Source organism: Muntiacus reevesi, chromosome X (assembly GCF_963930625.1).
Source record: "Muntiacus reevesi chromosome X, mMunRee1.1, whole genome shotgun sequence".
In the NCBI taxonomy this organism is placed as follows: Eukaryota; Metazoa; Chordata; class Mammalia; order Artiodactyla; family Cervidae; genus Muntiacus; species Muntiacus reevesi.
Genome location: NC_089271.1, coordinates 97354812 through 97376378, shown reverse-complemented (window position 1 = coordinate 97376378; position 21567 = coordinate 97354812). Strand labels below are relative to the sequence as shown.

At 39.7% G+C, this 21567-nt stretch overlaps 1 pseudogene; it reads left to right on the top strand.

Annotated features, from left to right (window-relative positions):
• Positions 1 to 14389, top strand: part of LOC136154610 (PAX-interacting protein 1-like) — a 55890-nt pseudogene extending 41501 nt beyond the window's left edge.
• The last annotated feature ends 7178 nt before the right edge of the window (positions 14390 to 21567 follow it).

Genomic DNA, 21567 nt, shown 5'->3' with positions numbered 1-21567 from the left:
ACGTATTCAGTGTCCAGATCTTCCCAACATAGGAGAGCCTCCTGGAGACGTGAAGCTTCACTGTGGTTTATCTTGAGGACACTGAGAGCTGAGGACCTAGGTAGCATTTATTATAATTAAAATCTTTTGATATATTCTGTCGTCGAACCACTCTGTTTCTCAGTTGTAGTATTTCTTGTTATTATTCTTATTTATTTGGTCTTTTAAGACTGTTTAAATCATATTTTTACTTTTGTATATATACATTTTGAGTTTACCTTGTTTTCCTACTTTCTGTCCCTTTTTTGTTGATGCTTTTCTCTTTCTTTAATAGATATATATTCCTATATTAACTGTGATTTGATGTTGTTCTATGAGGAGGCTCTTATAATTTTTGTCAGGTTGGTCTTCTTTATCTTTCAGGTGGTGCTCTGTTCTGTTGATGTTATTTGGAGTTTTGACTTATTTGGTTAGTTCTCTTGTTGATTCTGTCTTCTTCACTATTGTAAATATTGTTTGTCTTATTTTTCCTGATTTTGTTTTCTTACCAACTGTGTTTTCCTTTTTTCCCTTGTCTCTCTAATTGCTTACTCTGGGATCTTGTTTCATCGACCAGAAGTTGGGCCTGATCTTCTAGGGTGTCAGCACTGAGTCCAGGATGATGGACCACCAGAGAATACCTAGCTCTACTGAATATTATATGATGAGAGTCCCCATAAAGGTCTGAACCTGAATCTAAGATCCAATTTTTCCCAGTTGTCTGCACTACCCAGAGTGGATGCCTCACGCCACACAACAAGCAAGATAGAAACATAAGCTGAATCATTAGCAGACAGGCTGCCTAATGTCAGACTAATCCCATACACACCTGCAAAAGAAACCAACTGACATGGTTCTGCAATTATAGAAAGAAGCCTCAGCTGTGGCCACAATAACATAGCTTCCATTCCCTCTCCCTTCAAAGCCACGCAAGCCACTGAACCACAACTTATTCACTTGGCGTACAGACTGGAAGTAAGAACTACACCCTTGCACCCTGGGGAGAAAGGACAATTACATAGTAAGATAAAGAAATGTGAAACCAGAGAAATACTTTGCAGGCAAAGGAAAAAGATAAGAACCCACAGTTCAGTTCAGTTCAGTCACTCAGTCGTGTGACTGAACCGGACTCTTTGTGACCCCATACAATGCAGCACATCAGGCCTCCCTGTCCATGAGCAACTCCCGTAGCTTACTTAAACTCACGTCCATTGAGTCGCTGATGTCATTCAACCATCTTACCCTCTATCGTCCCATTCTCCTCTCAGTCATCGTGGAGAGTTCTGACAAAATGTGGTCCACTGGAGAAGGGAATGACAAACCAGTTCAGTATTCCTGCCTTGAGAAGCCCATGAATAATATTAAAAGAAAAAAAAATATAGGACACTGAAAGATGTACTCCCCAGGTCGGTAGGTGTCCAAAATGCTACTGGAGATCAGTGTTGAAATAACTCCAGAAAGAATGAAGAGAAGGAGCCAAAGCAAAAACAACACCCAGCTGTGGATGTGAGTGATGATGGAAGCAAGTTCCAATACTATAAAGAGCAATATTGCATAGGAACCTGAAATGTTAGGCCCATGTATCAAGGCAAATTGGAAGTGGTCAAACAGGAGATAGCAAAACTGACCATTGACATTCTAGGAATCAGCAAACTAAGATGGACTGGAATGGGTGAATTTAAATCAGATGACCATTATATCTACTACTGTGAGCAGGAATGCCTTAGAAGAAATGGAGTTTCCATCATAGTCAACAAAAGAGTCTGAAATGCAGTACTTGGATACTATCTCATAAACGACAGAATGATCTCCATTCATTACCAAGGCCAACCGTTCAATATCATGTTATTCCAAGTCTATACCCAGACCAGTAATGCTGAAGAAGCTGAAGTTGAATGGTTCTATGCAGACATACAAGACCTAGTAGAATTAACACCCAGAAAAGATGTCATTTTCATTACAGGGGACGTGAATACAAAAGTAGAAAGTCAAGAAACACCTAGAGTAACAGGGAAATTTGTCCTTGGAGTACAGAATGAAGCAGGGCAAAGGCCAATAGAGTTCTGCCAAGAGAATTCACTGGTTATAGCAAACACTCTCTTCCAACAACACAAGAGAAGACTCTACAGGTGGACATCACCAGACGGTCCACAGCAAAAATACATTGATTATATTTTATGCAGCCAAAGATGGAAAAACTCTATACAGTCAGCAAAACCAAGATGGGGCCATACTGTGGCTCAGATCATAAACTCCTTACTGCCAAATTCAGACTTAAATTGAAGAAAGTAGGGAAAACCACAAGACAATTCAGTTATCAGTTCAATTCAGTCCCTCAGTCGTGTCCAATTCTTTTTGACTCCATGAACTCAAGAACGCCAGGCCACCCTGTCCATCATCAACTCCCTGAGCCTATCCAAACTCATGTCCATTGAGTAGGTGATGCCATCCAACCATTTCATCTTCTGTTATCCACTTCTCCCCCTTACCTCAATTTTTCCCAGGATCAGGATCTTTTCAAATGAGTCAGACCTTCAAATCAGGTAGCCAAATTTTTGAAGTTTCAGCTACAACATCAGTCCTTCCAATGAACACCGAGAAGTGATCACCTTTAGGATGAACTAGTTGGATCTCCTTGCCATCCAAGGGGCTCTCAAGAGTCTTCTCCAACACCACAGTTTAAAAGAATCAATTGTTCAGTGCTAAGGTTATAGGGCAACTCACATCCATACATGACTACTGGAAAAACCATAGCCTTGACTAGACGGAAATTGATTGGCAAAGTAATGTCTCTGCTTTTTACATTTTTTCCATTTATTTGTATTAGTTGGAGGCTAATTACTTTAAAATATTGTAGTGGTTTTTGTTATACATTGACTTGAATCAGCCATGGATTTACATGTATTCCCCATCCTGATCCCCCCCTCCCACTTCCCTCTCCAACCCCTCTCTCTGGGTATTCCTGGTTCACCAGCCCGGAGCACTTGTCTCATGCATCCAACCTGGGCTGGTAATCTGTTTCACCCTTGATGTATACCTGTTTCAATGCTACTCTCTCAGAACATCCCACCCTCGCCTTCTCCCACAGAGTCCAAAAGTCTGTTCTGTACTTCTGTGTCTCTTTTTCTGTTTGCATATAGGGTTATCGTTACCATCTTTCTAAATTCCATATATATGCGTTAGTATACTGTATTGGTCTTTATCTTTCTGGCTTACTTCACTCTGTGTAATGGGCTCCAGTTTCATCCATCTCATTAGAACTGATTCAAATGAATTCTTTTTCATGACTGAGTAATATTCCATGATGTATATATTCCACAGCTTCCTTATCCATTCATCTGCTGATGGGCATCTTGGTTGCTTCCACGTCCTGGCTATTATAAACAGTGCTGCGATGAACATTGGGGTGCACATGTCTCTTTCAGATTTGATTTCCTTGGTGTGTATGCCCAGGAGTGGAATTGCTGGGTGATATGGAAGTTCTATTTTCAGTGTTTTAAGGAATCTCCACACTGTTCTTCATAGTGACTGTACTAGTTTGCATTCCCACCAACAGTGTAAGAGGGTTCCCTTTTCTCCACACCGTCTCCAGCATTTATTGCTTGTAGACTTTTGGATAGCAGCCATTCTGACTGGCATGTAATGGTACCTCATTGTGGTTTTGATTTACATTTCTCTTACAATGAGTGATGTTGAACATCTTTTCATGTGTTTGTTAGACATCTGTATGTCTTCTTTGGAGAAATGTCTCTTTAGATCTTTGGCCCATTTTTTGATTGGGTCATTTATTTTTTTGGAATTGAGCTGCAGGAGTTGCTTGTGTATTTTTGAGATTAATCATTTGACTGTTTCTTCATTTGCTGTTATTTTCTCCCATTCTGAAAGCTGTCTTTTCACCTTGATTATAGTTTCCTTTGTTGTGCAAAAGCTTTTAAGTTATTTAAGTCCCATTTGTTTATATTTGCTTTTATTTCCAATATTCTGGGAGGTGGGTCATAGAGGATCTTGTTGTGATTTATGTCAGAAAGTGTTTTGCCTATGTTCTCCTTTAGGAGTTTTATAGTTTCTTGTCTTACATTTGTATCTTTAAACCAGTTTGAGTATATACCATGTTCATGGATTGGAGGATTCAATATTGTGAAAATGAGTATACTACCCAAAGCAATCTATAGATTCAATGCAATCCCTATCAAGCTACCAATGGTATTCTTCACGGAACTAGAACAAATAATTTCTCAGTTTGTATGGAAATACAAAAAACCTCAAATAGCCAAAGTAATCTTGAGAAAGAAGAATGGAACTGGAGGAATCAACCTGCCTGACTGCAGGCTCTACTACAAAGCCACAGTCCTCAAGACACTATGGTACTGGCACAAAGACAGAAATATAGATCAACGGGACAAAATAGAAAGCCCAGAAATAAATCCACGTACATACAGACACCTTATCTTTGAGAAAGGAGGCAAGAATATACAATAGAAAAAAGGCAACCTCTTTAACAAGTGGTGCTGGTAAAACTGGTCAACCACGTGTAAAAGAATGAAACTAGAACACTTTCTAACACCAAACACAAAAAATATTCTTTGTTTTTTAATATGCTGTCTAGGTTGGTCATAACTTTCCTTCCAAGGTGTAACGGTCTTTTAATTTCATGGCTGCAACCATCATCTGTAGTTATTTTCGAGCCCCAACGAATAAAGCCAGCTCTTGTTTCCACTCTTTCCCCATCTATTGGCCATGAAGTGATGGCCAGATGCCATGATGTTAGTTTTCTGAATGTCCAGCTTTAAGCCAATTTTTTCACTCTCCTCGTTCACTTTCATCAAGAGGTTCTTTAGTTCTTCTTCACTTTCTGCCATAAGGTTGGTGTCATCTGCCTATCTGAGGTTATTGATATTTCTCCAGGCAATCTTGATTCCAGCTTGTGCTTCTTCCAACCGATCCTTTCTCATGATGTATTCTGCAATAAAGTTCAATAAGCAGGGTGAAAATATACTGCCTTGACGAACTGCTTTTCCTATTTGGAACCATCCTGTTGTTCCATGTCCAGTTCTAACTGTTGCTTCCTGACCTACATTCTGGTATCTCAAGAGGCAGGTCAGGTGGTCTGGTATTCCCACCTCTTTCAGAATTTTCCACAGTTTTTATGATCCACATAATCAAAGGCTTTGGCATAGTCAATAAAGCAGAAATTGATGTTTTCTGGAACTCTCTTGCTTTTCCGATGATCCAGCAGATGTCGGCAGTTTGATCTCTGGTTCCTCTGCCTTTTCTATAACCAGCAAGAACATCTGGAAGTTCACGGTTCACATATTGCTGAAGCCTGGCTTGGAGAAATTTGAGCTTTACTTTACTATTGTGTTCGACTGCAATTTGCAGTATTTTCAGCATTCTTTGGTGTTACCTTTCTTTGGGATTGGACGGAAAAGTGACATTTTCCAGTCTTGTGGCCACTGGTGAGTTTTCCAAATGTGCTGGCATAATGAATGCATCACTTTCACAGCATCATCTTTTAGGATTTGAAATAGCTCAACTGGAATTCCATCACCTCCACTAGCTTTGTTCAAAGTTATGCTTTCTAAGGCCCACTTGACTTCACATTCCAGGATGTCTGGCACTAGGTGAGTGATCACACAATTGTAATTATCTGGGTCATGAAGATCTTTTTTGTACAGTTCTTCTGTGTATTCTTGCCATCTCTTCTTAATATCTTCTGCTTCTGTCGGGTCCATACAACATCTGTCCTTTATTGAGCCCATCTTTGCATGAAATATTCCCTTGGTATCTCTAATTTTCATGAAGAGATCTCTAGTCTTTCCCATTCTATTCTTTTCCTCTATTTGTTTGCATTGATCGCTGGGGAAGGCTTTCTTATCTCTCCTTGCTATTCTCTGGAACTCTGCATTCAAATAAGTATATCTTTACTTTTTTCCTTTGCTTCTCATTTCTCTTCTTTTCACAGTTATTTGTAAAGCCTCCTCAGGCAGCCATTTTGCTTTTTCTCATTTCTTTTTCTTGGGTATGGTCTTGATCCCTGTCTCCTGTAAGATGTCATGATCCTCATCCATAGTTCATCAGGCACTCTCTCCCTTAAATCTATTTCTCATTTCCACTGCATAATCAAAAGGTATTTGATTTAGGTCATACCTGAATGGTCTAGTGGTTTTCCCCATTTTCTCCAATTTCCTTCCCAATTTGGCAATGAGGAGTTCATGATCTAAGCCACAGTCAGCTCCCAGTTTATTTTGCTGACTGTATAGAGCTTCTCCATCTTGGATGCAAAGAATATAATAAGTCTGATTCTGGTATTGACCATCTTCTGATGTCCATGTGTAGAGTCTTCTCTTGTGTTGTTGGAAGAGGGTGTTTGCTATGACCAGTGCATTCTCTTGTCAAAACTCTATTAGCTTTTGCCCTGCTTCAGTCTGAACTCCAAGGCCAAATGTGCCTGTTATTCCAGGTGTTTCTTGACTTCCTACTTTTGCATTCCAGTCCCCTATAATGAAAAGGACATCTTTTTTGGGTGTTAGTTGTAGAAGGCTACTCCATTTCTTCTAAGGGATTTCTGCCCACAGTAGTAGATATAATGGTCATCTGAGTTAAATTCACCCATTCCAGTCCATTTTAGTTTGATGATTCCTAGAATGTCAGCATTCATTCTTGCCATCTCCTGTTTGAACACTTCCAATTTGCCTTGATTCATGGACGTAACTTTCCAGGTTCCTATGCAATATTGCTCTTTACAGCATCAGATCTTGTTTCCATCACAAGCCATATCCACAGCTGGGTGTTGATTTTGCTTACATTCCGTCCCTTCATTCTTTCTGGAGTTATTTCTCCACACACCTACCAACCTGGGGAGTTCATCTTTCAGTGTCCTATCTTTTTGCTTTTTCATACTGTTCATGTGCTTCTCGAGGTAAGAATACTGAAGTGGTTTGCCGTTCCCTTCTCCATTGGACCACATTCTTTCAGACCTCTCCACCATGACCCATCTGTCTTGGGTGTCCCCACACATCATGGTTTCACTGAGGTAGACAAGGCTGTGGCCTTGTTATCAGATCGGCTAGTTTTCTGTGATTGTGGTTTCAGTCTGTCTGCCCTCTGATGCCCTCTCTCAGTGCCTACCATCTTACTTGGGTTTCTCTTGCCTTGGATGTGGGGTATCTCTTCCTGGCTACTTCTCCTGTCCTTGTACGTAGAGTATCTCCTCTCAACCACCTTTTCTGACTTTGGACATGGGGTAGCACCTCTCACCCACCGATCTTCACCTTGGATATGGGGTAAGCCACAGCTCCTCACCTTGGACTTTGGGTCTCTCCTATTGGCTGTTAGGGCGTGTGTGCCACTCCTGCGACATGCAGTCACTGCTCTTGCATGCACAGATATTGGTCTATAATTTTCCTTTTCTCTGTTTTCTTTAACTTTGATATCAGGTTGATGCTGTGCTCATAGGATGAGTTTGCGGGTTTGCCTACTACTGTAGTATTTTGAAAGATTTTCAGAAGTGTGTGTGTTAACATTTCTCTTAATGGTCCATAAAACTTACCTGTGAGGCCATCCTGATCTTGAATTTTGTTAAAGGGAAAATATTTCATTAAACTTTCAATATTAGTGCTCGTAAAGCTATGTTCATATTTTCTCTTTCCTCTAGCTGACTTTCCAAGAATTTGTCTGTGGCTCCCAGATTCTACATTTATTGGCTTAAAGATGTTTGTTGTAGTCTCTTATGATCCTGTGATATTCCTGTGGTGTCACTTATGACGTCTCCTTTCTCATGTCTAACATTACTGATTTGAGTGTTCTCCCTTTTTTGTTGATGAGTCTGGCTCATGATTTATGTATTTTCTTTATGCTCTCCTAGCGCCCTCTTTTAGTATTTTTGATCTTTGCTATTGTTTTCTTTCTTTTTTTTTTTTTCTGTTCTATTCTCTATGATTTTTTTTTTTAAACTGATTTTAGGTTTGTATGTTTTCTGTCGTTGTCTAATTGCTCTATCTAGTTGTAAGGTTAGGTTGATTATTTAAGACATTCCTTTTTTATAATCTTTACTTTTAATGTTTCTTCCTGTTTCATAAGTTTTATGCAATCACATATTGTCATTTGTTTGTATGAATATAAACACACAAACACACACACATAAATTTTTCTTCTCTCTGATTTCTTCATTGATTTTTTAGCCAAGTAGAGGTGTATACATGAGCCTCAATGTATTGGTGTTTTTGGTTTTTTGCTTGATATTTTTGTTTGTTTTTATTTTGCACCCCACATAACTGACATGGAAATCATAACATTGTGGTAAAGAAAAAGATGCTTGATACAATTTTGACTATCTTAAATTTACTGAGGATTGATTTATGATCCAGTTTGTGATTTATCCTGGACATATTTCATTGCCCTTGAGAAGAAACTGCATTCTGCTAGTTTTGCATGAAATCTTCTTAAGTATCAATTAAAATGTCAGGTCTGTTATGGTATTTAAAGCTTGTGTTTCTTTTAATACTTCATTTTTAAATTGGAAGATAATTATTTTCCAATGTTATTCTGGCTTCTTCTGTACAAAAACATGGATCAGCCCACAGTATGCCTAAGCCAGTTATTGTGCAGTTAATCATTTGTTGTTGCTGTTTCATTGCTCCACGCCTTTCTTAAATGTTCCATGCATGATCTCCATTTATTTTCTGAGATGTTTGATCATCTTTACTATTGTTACTCTCACTTCTTTTTCAGTGACACTTTCTATTTCCTATTTAATCATGTCTTGTGTTATTTTACCTTGTTTCTTTGCCTGCAACATATTTTTTAACGTCTTCACATTTGTTTACCTAACTGTGTTAACGGTCTTTTCTTCCCAGGGTACAGGATGGTAGTTCTTGCTTCCAGTCTGTGCTCTGAGTGGATAAGTGTGGTCCAGTGGTTGTGTGTCCTTGGAGGTTTAGGACCTGGCAACTATATTCTTGTGACCACAGCTGAGGCTTCTCTCTCTCATGGCGGGACCATGTCAGTGGTGTCTTTTGCAGGTATGCACGGGTTTAGTCTGGCTTCAGGCAGCCTGTCTGAGGATGATTTGGCTTGTGTTTCTGTCTTGCTTTTTGAGTGGTGTGAGGCATCAGCTCTGGATAGTATAGGCTTTTGGGTGGAATTGTTAGTTTCAGATGGAGGCCTTCATAGGGACTCTCAGCAATTAATATTCACTGGAGCCAGGAATTCTCTGGTGGTCTATGATCCTCGATACAGTGCTGAAACCCTAGATGATCAGGCCCAACTTCTGGTCAGAGAACCATGATCACAAACGAAGAGATTAGACAGATGATTAAAAGAAACAGAATAATGGTAAGAAATCAAAATCAAACAACAAGTAAAATAACACAAGCAATAATCACAATAGGAAAGAACACAGAATCAACAATAGAACTAAGCAAATAACTTGCAATACATAAAACAACATCAGAGCAGAGTGCCACCTGAAGAATAAAGAAAACAAATCTAACAAAAATGACAAGATCTTTCCCACAGAACAACAGAAAATCACAGTTAATACAGAAACATATAGCTATTAAGACAAAAATGACAAGAAACATAAACAAAAGGCACAGATAGCAGGGAAACAAATACAAAATACATACATACAAAAAATACATATATGATTTAGACAATCTTGGAACACCACATAAGCAAGAATAGTAACAAGAAAGCCCACAACTGACAAAAAGACTGAACCAACCTCACAGCATAGCGAAACATCATAAATATAATGAATGTTACCTTGGGTCCCTGCTGTCAGTGTTCTAGTCTCAACATGAGTCATAGTACAGTTTCAAATCTCCAGAAAGCTCTCCCAAATGTGGGGAGAACTGAACTCTGGATCTGAAGTAGGGACAGGTCAGACTCTAATCTGGGATAACCCCTGTTTGTTCTTACAGTTGCCAGAGCCTGGACATTTTCATTCATTGTAAATCTATTGTCCTTTTATGTATCCCATAGACCAAAAGTCAGCACAATTGATCGTGTGGATTTAATCTGCAGTTTGCTCAGCTGGTGGGAAAGTTTTCAATCCTTTTCGTTAGTTTCCCTGACCCTGGGTCTCAGATGTAGTTTTATGAAAACCTCTCCATATGGTCACCAGAGGAGCCTACCCCAAGACTCTTGTGGAACACTTGGGTCTGCCTTGTTGAACACTGGAGGAAGTGGTACAATTTCTTGGACTGTAGGAGCCCTAGTGGTGTCAGTTTTTCAGAGGAGCCATCAGCCATGGGCAGAAAAGTTATGGCCCTAACGAGATCATTTTCTAGCCTGTGGTGGCAGCAGCATGAGTGGTAGTCTGGCTAGTCTTTCTCTATTGCCTGATAGTAGGTCTTAGCATGTGGGAAGAGGGGGGATTCAAAGGTGTCACCACCTCCTCTGTGTGACTGAACCCTAAGTTCCTGCTTCTAGGTCAGTTTGGGCTTTCTCAAAAGGCATTCCTTTCTACACACTTTGTTGTCCCAGATCCATCATGTCATCTCCACATAGTTATAAGCAGTTCCCTCCCAGGTTGGCTTTCTAACACCATGTTTCATCTCTAGGCCCTATGCACACTGGTTGACCTGCATTGCAGATTCGGGCATGTAGGACCACACCACGCATCCTCTGTTTAATACTCACTCTATACAATCTATATTTCATCAGCTTCATCTCTTTGTTTCTTTTTAATAGAAAGAAATTTAAAGTTTAGTGAGATGACTTCCCTGAGTCCTCAAACTATTCCATGCACCTCAACCTCCCACAGCAAGACACAAGTTTGGTCCTATTCCTCTTGTCCTCCTTCTACCATCTTCCCTCAGTTGTTCCCAGTAATGTCTAGATTCCATGTAGTCCTCTCTGAGCAAGGTCTTCTGCTAATATTCATCCGGTGCTCTGGAGAAACATTTGCCTTTATAGAAGTATTATTGTGATGCCTCCATGAAGAGAGCTGCACTCAACATCCTCTTTTTTTTTTTTTTTTTAAATATTATTTTATTAGTTGGAGGCCAATCACTTCACAACATTTCAGTGGGTTTTGTCATACATTGACATGAATCAGCCATATAGTTACACGTATTCCCCATCCCGATCCCCCCTCCCACCTCCCTCTCCACCCGACTCCTCAGGGTCCTCCCAGTGCACCAGGTCCGAGCACTTGACTCATGCATCCCACATGGGCTGGTGGTCTGTTTCACCATAGATAATATACATGCTGTTCTTTCAAAACATCCCACCCTCACGTTCTCCTCCAGAGTTCAAAAGTCTGTTCTGTACTACTTTTCTGCCAACTTGTACCTTCTGATTTTCTTTCTAGGTAAGCTCTGTAATTCCTTGCTGCATGCCAGTAAAACAATAAACTTTAGTTGACATGAATTAATCTGTTTGACTGGAGCTTACACACATACACACATAACTGGTGCATCTTTGACTTTGAACATGCAGACAAGCACATTTATTTTTCCTGAAATTTCTGCTAATGAGGAATTTTCATCAGCTTGAAGAAGCGTATTTCTTTTCCAGATAAGAGATGATACAGGAATTGGACTCAAAAGTCAGTTCCTGAACATATCTAGCTATTTTTCAAATGGTCCTGACATTTTCCCAGAGCACGGATTCCTTATTTTTACTCTGTAAACTTACCTGTTTTAAGTGGGTGTCAAATGTCAGAAACTGGCATGGGCATAATTTAATTCTTGTATAAGAAGATGGCAAGTGCCCAGGAATGTAACAGTTGGTAGATGATAGCTTGAAAAAGAGAGAAAGAAAAATAATACAAAAAAAGGAATGTGTATTTAGTCATTTAGTTTTAATAGGTAAACATTAATTGGTGTTTGGATCACAGAAAAAGCAAGTGGATTCCATGAGGTCGTCTACATCTTCTTTATTGTCTCGGCTAACACCTTAGACTGTGTGTGAAAGAGACGTCATTCATTCATGTCTGACTCTTTTTGACCCCATGGACTGCAGCCTACCATTTCTTTCTCCATGGGATGTTCCATTCCCTGGGAAGCTGGATCTTCCTCATTGCAGGCAGATGCTTTACCATCTGAGTTACAAGGGAAGCCTTTAGACTGTGCATATCACAACAAATTGTGGGAAATTCTTAAAGAGACAAGAATACCAAACCAAATACCTATTTCCTGGGAAATGTGCGTACAGGTCAAGACACCTCGAATAGCCAAAATAATCTTAAGAAAGAAGAATGGAACTGGAGGAATCAACCTGCCTGTCTTCAGGCTCTACTACAAAGCCACAGTCATCAAGACAGTATGGTACTGGCACAAAGACAGAAATATAGATCAATGGAACAAAATCGAAAGCCCAGAGATAAATCCACGAACCTATGGACACCTTATCTTTGACAAAGAAGGCAAGGACATACAATGGAAAAAAGACAACCTCTTTAACAAGTGGTGCTGGGAAAACTGGTCAACCACTTGTAAAAGAATGAAACTAGAACACTTTCTAACACCATACACAAAAATAAACTCAAAATGGATTAAAGATCTAAATGTAAGACCAGAAACTATGAAACTCCTAAAGGAGAACATAGGCAAAACACTCTCTGACATGAATCACAGCAGGATCTTCTATGACCCACCTCCCAGAATATTGGAAATAAAAGCAAATATAAACAAATGGGACCTAATTAAACTTAAAAGCTTTTGCACAACAAAGGAAATTAAAAGTAAGGTGAAAAGACAGCCCTCAGATCGGGAGGAAATAATAGCAAATGAAGCAACAGACAAAGGATTAATCTCAAAAATATACAAGTAACTGCTGAAGCTCAATTCCAGAAAAATAAATGACCCAATCAAAAAATGGGTCAAAGAACTAAACAGACATTTCTCCAAAGAAGACATACAGATAGCTAACAAACACATGAAAAGATGAGCAACATCACTCATTATTAGAGAAATGCAAATCAAAACCACAATGAGGTAAAATTACACGCCAGTCAGAATGGCTGCTATCCAAAAGTCTACAAGCAATAAATGCTGGAGACGGTGTGGAGAAAAGGAAACCCTCTTACACTGTTGATGGGAATGCAAACTAGTACAGCCACTATGGAAAACAGTGTGGAGATTTCTTAAAGAACTGGAAATAGAACTGCCATATGACCCAGCAATACCATTTCTCGGCATACACACTGAGGAAATCAGATCTGAAAGAGACACGTGCACCCCAATGTTCATCACAGCACTGTTTATAATAGCCAGGACATGGAAGCAACCGAGATGCCCATCAGCAGATGAATGGATAAGGAAGCTGTGGTACATATACACCATGGAATATTACTCAGCCATTAAAAAGAATTCATTTGAATCAGTTCTAATGAGATGGATGAAACTGGAGCCCATTATACAGAGTGAAGTAACGAAGCAGGAGCCAAGATGGCGGAGGAGTAGGACGGGGAGACCACTTTCTCCCCTAGAAATTCATCAAAAGAATAATTGAACACAGAGCAACCTTCACAAAACAACTTCTGATCGCTAGCTGAGGTCACCAGGCACCCAGAAAAGCAGCCCATTGTCTTCAAAAGGAGGTAGGACAAAATATAAAAGATAAAAAGTGAGACAAAAGAGCTAAGGATGGATCCGTCCCGGGAAGGGTCTTAATAGAGGACGTTCCCAGACACCGGGAAACCTTCGCACTGGCGGGCCTGGGGGAAGTGTTTGAATCTCAGAGGGCATTCTGACTGGGAGAGAAACAATAAATAAAACCCACAGATTACGAGCCTAAAAGCAACTCCCAGCAGAAAAGTACCCCAGACAACCGCATCCGCCACCAGCAAGTGGGGGCGGAACGGAGAGGAGCGGGTGGCATTACTTGGGGTAGGGTCTGGACCTGAGTGCCCTGAGGACAATCGGAGGGAGCTTTTGTGAGTTCCCAGCTTGAACTGTGGGAGAGCAAAGAGAGAGAAAATTAACCGGCCCGAACACACTTCCGGCTGTTCCCAGAACAAAGGGACCGAGATTCTGGATGGTCGACATCCGCCGGGAGGGTCGCGGCGAGACACAGGGCGCAGGCACCGGACCAGCGCGGGCGGGGACTGGGGCTGGGGTCGCGGAGGGCAGAAGGCGCACGCACCAGACTGGCACCGGCGGAATCTGAGACTGGGACCACGGAAGGGAGTGGGCGCGCGCACCCCGGGAGAGTGCGACCACCAAGCCCCTGGCTGCCTGGACCGCTCGGACGGGGAAGGCACAAAGAGCAGGTACAGCTTTCTGTTCCGACCTTTGACAGAACACCCGAGGGCTGGAACCGCGCGCAGCGCCGGGTGCACTCCATAAAGAGCAGCCGGAACCTGAGCAGCGCCGGCCACGCCCTGCAACTCCAGCCCCGCCCTGCAGCGCGACGGAACTAGCTACCTGAATAAGAGTCCACCTCCGCCCGCCTATGTCAGGGCGGAAATGAGGCCCTGAAGAGACTGGCAAACAGAAGCCAATTAAACAAAGGGAACCGCTTCAGAAGGAACTGGTGCAACAGATTAAAATCCCTGTAGGAAACACTGACCACACCGCAAGGGGCCTGTAGATATCGAGAAGTGTAAGCTGGAACGAGGAGCTATCTGAAACTGAGCCGAACCCACACTGACCGCAACAGCTCCAGAGAAATTCCTAGATATATTTTTACTTTTTTTTTTTTTAAGCAAGAAAAAAAAATTTTTTTTATTTTATTTTTTTTCTCTTTTATTTTCCTTTAAAATTCCCTATTACTCCCCCATTACTCCTTAACTTTCATTTTCATAAATTCTTACGATTTTTTTAGTTAGGGAAAATTTTTTTTTTCTCTTCTTTTTTCCCCTTCTTCTCTTCTATTTTCTAGTTTTCTTTTTCTCTTATTTCTTTTAAAGTCCTCTAGTACTCCTCTACTACTCCTTAATTATTCATTTTCAATACACTATAACCTTACAAAGAGGAAAGGAAAAAAAAGAAGAGAAGCCCTATTTTTAAACCAAACCTCATATATATTTCTAAACTTTTTTGGAGGGTGTTTTTGTTTTTGTTTTTAATATAGTATTTTTAAGAGTCTAACCTCTACTCTAGATTTTTAATTTTTGTTCTTCAGTATATGATATAAACTGTGAACATTTAAGAATCCAATATTCAGTTTCCATTTTTATTCAGGAGTGTGTTGATTATTCTCCCCCAATCTTGACTCTCTGTTTTCTACCTCAGAACACCTCTATTTCCTCCTTTCCCCTTCTCTTCCCAATCCAATTCTGTGAATCTTTGTGGTTGGCTGGGCTACGGAGAACACTCTAGGAACAGATGACTGCGTAGATCTGTCTCTCTCCTCTTCAGTCCCCCTTTTTCTTCTCCTGCTCATCTCTATTTCCCTCCTCCATGTCCTCTTCTTCATGTAACTCTGTGAACATCTCTGGGAGTCCCTAACGGGGGAGAATCTTTTCGCCATTAACCTAAAAGTTTTATTGTCAGTGCTGTATAGTTGGAGAAGTCCTGAGACTACAGGAAGAATAAAACTGAAATCCAGAGGCAGGAGATTTAAGCCCAAAACCTGAGAACACCAGAAAACTCCTGACTACATGGAACTTTAAGTAATAAGAGACCGTCCAAAAGCCTCCATACCTACACTGAAACCAACCACCACCCAAGAGCCAACAAGTTTTAGAGCAAGACATACCACGCAAATTCCCCAGCAACGCAGGAACATAGCCCTGAAAGTCAACATACAGACTGCCCAAAGTCACACCTAACACATAGACCCATCTCAAGACACATTACAGGGCACTCCATTGCTCTCCAAAGAGAAGAAATCAAGTTCCACGCTCCAGAACACTGACACAAGATTCCCTAACCAGGAAACCTTGACAAGCCAACCGTCCAACCCCACCCACCGGGTAAAAACTCCACAATAAAAAGGAACCACAGACCTCCAGAATACAGAAAGCCCATTCGAAACACAGCAATCTAAACAAGATGAAAAGGCAGAGAAATACCCAACAGGTAAAGGAACATGACAAGTGCCCACCAAGTCAAACAAAAGAGGAGGAGATAGGGAATCTATCTGAAAAAGAATTTAGAATAATGATAATAAAAATGATCCAAAATCTTGAAAACAAAATGGAGTTACAGATAAATAGCCTGGAGACAAAGATTAAAAAGATGAAAGAAATGTTTAATAAAGATCTAGAAGAAATAAAAGAGAGTCAATTAAAAATGAATAATGCAATGAATGAGATCAAAAACACTTTGGAGGGAACCAAGAGTAGAATAACGGAGACATAAGATAGGATAAGTGAGGTAGAAGATAGAATGGTGGAAATAAATGAAGCAGACAGGGAAAAAGAAAAAAGGATCAAAAGAAATGAGGACAACCTCAGGGACCTCTGGGACAATGTGAAACGCCCCAACATTCGAATCATAGGAGTCCCAGAAGAAGAAGACAAAAAGAAAGGCCATGAGAAAATACTCGAGGAGATAATAGCTGAAAACTTCCCTAAAATGGGGAAGGAAATAGCCACCCAAGTCCAAGAAACCCAGAGAGTCCCAAACAGGATAAACCCAAGGCGAAACACTCCAAGACACATATTAATCAAATTAACAAAGATCAAACACAAAGAACAAATATTAAAAACTGCAAGGGAGAAACAACAAATAACACACAAAGGGATTCCCATAAGGATAACAGCTGATCTATCCATAGAAACCCTCCAGGCCAGAAGGGAATGGCAGGACACAATGAAAGTAATGAAAGAGAATAATCTACAACCTAGATTACTGTACCCAGCAAGGATCTCATTCAGATATGAAGGAGAATTGAAAAGCTTTACAGACAAGCAAAAGCTGAGAGAATTCAGCACCATCAAACCAGCTCTTCAACAAATGCTAAAGGATCTTCTCTAGACAGGAAATGCAGAAAGGTTGTATAAACGTGAACCCAAAACAACAAAGTAAATGGCAACGGGACCACACCTATCAATAATTACCTTAAATGTAAATGGGTTGAATGCCCCAACGAAAAGACAAAGATTGGCTGAATGGATACAAAAACAAGACCCCTATATATGCTGTCTACAAGAGACCCACCTCAAAGCCAGAGACACATAGAGACTAAAAGTGAAGGGCTGGAAAAAAATATTTCACGCAAATGGAGACCAAAAGAAAGCAGGAGTCGCAATACTCATATCAGATAAAATAGACTTTCAAATAAAGGATGTGAAAAGAGACAAAGAAGTACACTACATAATGATCAAAGGATCAATCCAAGAAGAAGATATAACAATTATAAATATATATGCACCCAACATATATAAATATATATGCACCACAATATGTATGGCAAATGCTAATGAGTATGAAAGAGGAAATTAATAGTAACACAATAATAGTGGGAGACTTTAATACCCCACTCACAACTATGGATAGATCAACTAAACAGAAAATCAACAAGGAAACACAAACCTTAAATGATATAATGGACCAGCTAGACCTAATTGATATCTATAGGACATTTCACCCCAAAACAATCAATTTCACCTTTTTCTCAAGTGCACATGGAACCTTCTCCAGAATAGATCACATCTTGGGCTATAAATCTGGTCTGGGAAAATTCAGAAAAATTGAAATCATTCCAGTCATCTTTTCTGACCACAGTGCAGTAAGATTAGATCTCAATTACAGGAAAAAAATTGTAAAAATTCAAACATATGGAGGCTAAATGACACGTTTCTGAATAACCAACAAATCATAGAAGAAATCAAAAAAGAAATCAAAATATGTATAGAAATGAATGAAAATGAAAACACAACAACCCAAAACCTATGGGACACTGTAAAAGCAGTGCTAAGGGGAAGGTTCATAGCATTACAGGCTTACATCAAGAAACAAGAAAAAAGCCAAATAAATAACCTAACTCTACACCTAAAGCAATTAGAGAAGGAAGAAATGAAGAACCCCAGGGTTAGCAGAAGAAACGAAATCCTAAAAATTAGGGCAGAAATAAATGCAAAAGAAACTAAAGAGACCATAGCAAAAATCAACAAAGCTAAAAGCTGGTTTTTTGAAAAAATAAACAAAATTGACAAACCACTAGCAAGACTCATTAAGAAACAAAGAGAGAAGAACCAAATTAACAAAATAAGAAATGAAAAGGGTGAGATCACAACAGACAACACTGAAATACAAAGGATCATTAGAGACTACTACCAGCAGCTCTATGCCAATAAAATGGAAAACTTGGATGAAATGGACAAATTCTTAGAAAAGTATAACTCTCCAAAACTGAATCAGGAAGAAATAGAAGATCTTAACAGAACCATCACAAGCAAGGAAATCGAAACTGTAATAAAAAATCTTCCAGGAAACAAAAGCCCAGGACCAGATGGCTTCACAGCTGAATTCTACCAAAAATTTAGAGAAGAGCTAACACCTATCTTACTCAAACTCTTCCAGAAAATTGCAGAAGAAGGTAAACTTCCAAACTCATTCTATGAGGCCACCATCACCCTAATTCCAAAACCAGACAAAGATGCCACAAAAAAAGAAAACTACAGGCCAATATCACTGATGAACATAGATGCAAAAATCCTTAACAAAATTCTAGCAAACAGAATCCAACAACATATTAAAAAAAATCATACACCATGACCAAGTGGGCTTTATTCCAGGAATGCAAGGATTCTTCAATATCCACAAGTCAATCAATGTAATACACCACATTAACAAATTGAAAGATAAAAACCATATGATTATCTCAATAGATGCAGACAAAGCCTTTGACAAAATTCAGCACTCATTTATGATTAAAACTCTCCAGAAAGCAGGAATAGAGGGAACATACCTCAACATAATAAAAGCTATATATGACAAACTCACAGCAAGCATCACCTTCAATGGTGAAAAAGTGAAAGCATTTCCCCTGAAATCAGGAACAAGACAAGGATGCCCACCCTCACCACTACTATTCAACATAGTCTTGGAAGTTTTGGCCACAGCATTCAGAGCAGAAAAAGAAGTAAAAGGAATCCAGATAGGAAAAGAATAAGTGAAACTCTTGCTGTTTGCAGATGACATGACCCTCTATATAGAAAACCCTAAAGACTCTTCCAGAAAATAATGAGAGCTAACCAATGAATATAGTAAAGTTGCAGGATATAAAATTAACACACAGAAATCCCTTGCATTCCTATACACTAACAATGAAAAAACAGAAAGAGAAATTAAGGAAACAATAGCATTCACCATTGCAACAAAAAGAATAAAATATTTAGGAGTATATCTACCTAAAGAAACAAAAGACCTGTACATAGAAAACTATAAAACACTGATGAAAGAACCCTCTTACACTGTTGGTGGGAATGCAAACTAGTACAGCCACTATGGAAAACAGTGTGGAGATTTCTTAAAAAACTGGAAATAGAACTGCCATATGACCCAGCAATACCACTTCTAGGCATACACACTGAGGAATCCAGATCTGAAAGAGACACGTGCACCCCAATGTTCATCGCAGCACTGTTTATAATAGCCAAGACATGGAAGCAACCCAGATGCCCATCAACAGATGAATGGATAAGGAAGCTGTGGTACATATACACCATGGAATATTACTCAGCCGTTAAAAAGAATTCATTTGAATCAGTTCTAATGAGATGGATGAAACTGGAGCCCATTATACAGAGTGAAGTAAGCCAGAAAGATAAAGAACATTACAGTATACTAACACATATATACGGAATTTAGATAGATGGTGGCGATAACCCTATATGCAAAACAGAAAAAGAGACACAGAAGTACAGAACAGACTTTTGAACTCTGGGGGAGAACGTGAGGGTGGGATGTTTTGAAAGAACAGCATGTATACTATCTATGGTGAAACGGACCACCAGCCCAGGTGGGATACATGAGTCAGGTGCTCGGGCCTGGTGCACTGGGAGGACCCTGAGGAGTCGGGTGGGGAGGGAGGTGGGAGGGGGGATCGGGATGGGGAATACGTGTAACTATATGGCTGATTCATGCCAATGTATGACAAAACCCACTGAAATGTTGTAAAGTGATTGGCCTCCAACTAATAAAATAATATTAAAAAAAAAAAAAAAAAAAGAAATCAAAGAGGACACAAACAGATGGAGAAACATACCGTGTTCATGGATTGGAAGAATCAATATTGTCAAAATGGCTATTCTAACCAAAGAAATCTAAAGATTCAATGCAATCCCTATCAAGGTACCAATGGTATTTTTCACAGAACTAGACCAAATAATTTCACAATTTGTATGGAAATACAAAAAACCTTGAATAGCCAAAGTAATCGTGAGAAAGAAGAATGGAACTGGAGGAATCAACCTGCTTGACTTCAGACTCTACTACAAAGCCACAGTCATCAAGACAGTATGGTACTGGCACAAAGACAGAAATATAGATCAATGGAACAGAATAGAAAGCCCAGAGATAAATCCACGAACCTATGGACACCTTATCTTTGACAAATGAGGCAAGGATATACAATGGAAAAAAGACAACCTCTTTAACAAGTGGTGCTGGGAAAACTGGTCAACCACTTGTAAAAGAATGAAACTAGAACACTTTCTAACACCATACACAAAAATAAACTCAAAATGGATTAAAGATTTAAAGGTAAGACCAGAAACTATAAAACTCCTAGAGGAGAACATAGGCAAAACACTCTCCGACATAAATCTCAGCAGGGTCCTCTATGACCCACCTCCCAGAATATTGGAAATAAAAGCAAAACTAAACAAATGGGACCTAATGAAACTTAAAAGCTTCTGCACTACAAAGGAAACTATAAGTAAGGTGAAAAGACAGCCCTCAGATCGGGAGAAAATAATAGCAAATGAAGAAACAGACAAAGGATTAATCTCAAAAATATACAAGCAACTCCTGAAGCTCAATTCCAGAAAAATAAATGACCCAATCAAAAAATGGGCCAAAGAACTAAACAGACAATTTTCCAAAGAAGACATACAGATGGCTAACAAACACATGAAAAGATGAGCAACATCACTCATTATTAGAGAAATGCAAATCAAAACCGCAATGAGGTACCATTACACGCCAGTCAGAATGGCTGCTATCCAAAAGTCTACAAGCAATAAATGCTGGAGAGGCTGTGGAGAAAAGGGAACCCTCTTACACTGTTGGTGGGAATGCAAACTAGTACAGTCACTATGGAAAACAGTGTGGAGATTTCTTAAAGAACTGGAAATAGAACTGCCATATGACCCAGCAATACCACTTCTGGGCATACACACCGAGGAATCCAGATCTGAAAGAGACACGTGCACCCCAATGTTCATCGCAACACTGTTTATAATAGCCAGGACATGGAAGCAGCCTAGATGCCCATCAGCAGATGCATGGATAAGGAAGCTGTGGTACATATACACCATGGAATATTACTCAACCATTAAAAAGAATGCATTTGAATCCGTTCTAATGAGATGGACGAAACTGGAGCCCATTATACAGAGTGAAGTAAGCCAGAACGATAAAGAACATTACAGCATACTATCACATAAATATGGAATTTAGAAAGATGTTAATGATAACCCTATAT